Below are 2,307 nucleotides of genomic sequence, written 5' to 3'. Positions count from 1 at the left end.
CCCTCACAGTCAACAGTTAACAACTACACATATCCACAGAAGTGGGAGGGGACTGCTAATGCCCTCTCATGATATTGTCACAATCTGTTGATCCCGGAAAAAGATTCAATGAGCCCTGACGTGCAAAGCGCAATGTTATGTTTGTTGATATTTTATTTCTATAATTTTACATAATAATCTAGTTGCGTCTGTTTTTCTTGTTAAAATGCACGTTCAGAATGGCCAGTGAATTCCTGGCTCATTAATTGTTTCTTGTGAGATCACTCTATTGGTCTAACCATGTGTTAATATTTCCCGAAAACAATTTCAGCCAAATATGCAAATCAAGGTTTGCGAAGGATCACCACTTAAGGTAATTCGTCAAATTGTGTGCACCTTTTGAAATAGCCAAAGATCCATGTTATGCAATCACAGTCTGGCACTCTGGTTTCATGCTCCCAGTTAGTGTCTGCATGGCTGCCAAGGAACGATTGACCCCCTCTTCAATGAAAACATTGTAGTCCCTGTAGAGTTGCAATATGTGTTCGATAGGGTTGAGGTCTGGTAACATGGCTGGCCACCCCCTGATCCAAGTAGGCATCCATGACCCTGGCATGATGAGGTCGTGCTTAATCGTCCATGAGGATGAAGTTTTGGTTGACTGCACCAGCATATCACGTACATGTTCAGAATGTCATCCTGTAGAGAAAATCTGTCATTGTGTCATGTTCGGCTACGTTGGAATTCTGAAATCTTTCTCCTTGTCTACGCCACACTACAATACGACGATCTGTGAAGTCTAGACAGTCTCGATTGGTCAGTGAAGAGCAGGAGCCATTACTTGTTCTGTCAAGTTGACGTGATCTTCAGCCCAATCCAAAAGTGACTGTCTGGGATTCAAATACATGCCCAATGACGCCACTGGTGTTCCGCAGGTTATTTCTGAGTGTGCTGGCAGTCACAAAGTGATGACGTCTTGCTGCAGTCAGGAAACGCCTGTCGACCTGAATGTCGATGGGTAGTTGATCCAAACACCTTGTATCGATTTCATGCCCCGCTGATCACACTTTGGTGGACACCAAAGACGTTTGCAACTTGACGTTGAGCTGACCCAGTTTCTAGCATTCCTATACATCTGCCTAATTTTTCGGTCTTCAAATGACGTGAGGGGGGCATACGTGCATTCAGTTGTTGCAACTTGCAATTCTAAGCGGAATATGTTGTGCTCTCTGTTACTGATGTGCAACGATTCTGTCACCATACATCCAAACAGGACTTCAAGCACCTCGTGCACCGCATGTCTGCATGCTTCTGTCCATTCATCATGAAAATAAGTACCTTTTTGGGTTACCCAATCATTGTGTTCCGGGATATTTCAATCTTTATTTGTTGGGTGATATTTTGATATATCAAACTTTTATCCGCAGCAAACTTTGAGTGGTATTGCTGAAAACTCTTATCAACATGAACTATACCATTGTCGTCTCGCATCTACGAGTGAGCCGTTCACCACTTGCATAGACTCCCATTGGTGGGTTTGGCATCCCGACCCGGTGAGTTGCTAAAGGCAAATTCTAATCCGGATCTTCACGGGCCCTACCCTTCGATCGTTATCGGTAAAGGAATGCAGGCTCCAGGTGCAACTAGCTTCTTTTTATTCTTCACGGTATAGTATCATGAGTATTGAGCGAGTATGGTTTTACGCCGGGGGACACCAGAAATGGGCTTCACACATTATACCCATGTCGGGAATCGAACCCGGGGTTTAACCAGTAGGCTACACGACCGCCCCATGAGTATTGAACTCAAACTATGTTCACAAATATTGCCGATGTGACTTTAAATTATAACTCACTCAATCAACCACCGTCTGTTTTCAAAGTCAAAAAGGAGTCGAAGGTTGAAATTCTAGTGAATAGAGAATGTATTTTCCTCCTCCGACACCTGCTGTCTCTGTCCGCCATGTTCGTGAATGACGGGATGTTGGTTGATGGATGGTGGTGACAAAAGCAGCGTCCCATTTTATACACAAAACAAAGAGTGGTTGTTTGTTCAGATGTCGCGCACCTGTCTACCACAGCAACAGCCGGCTCTAGTCAGACCGCCTGGTGAATCAAATAACTTCAATTGACACGGGATCTGTATCATGGACCGCAGTTTCACTGTTTATCGTTTCTTTGGATAACAGTATGTAATGGAGAAATATCTCGAATCTGTTGATTCTATTGTATACATTATATATACTACTCAAAAGCATTCCTGGATTGTTCATATGACTCGTATGACAGATGAACATAGTCATTTGGAAATGCTGAATTATTAAACTTC

Source organism: Haliotis cracherodii, unplaced genomic scaffold (genome assembly GCF_022045235.1).
Source record: "Haliotis cracherodii isolate W230 unplaced genomic scaffold, xgHalCrac1.p SCAF_4, whole genome shotgun sequence".
Classification (NCBI taxonomy): Eukaryota; Metazoa; Mollusca; class Gastropoda; order Lepetellida; family Haliotidae; genus Haliotis; species Haliotis cracherodii.
Note: the sequence above shows the minus strand (reverse complement) of the source record.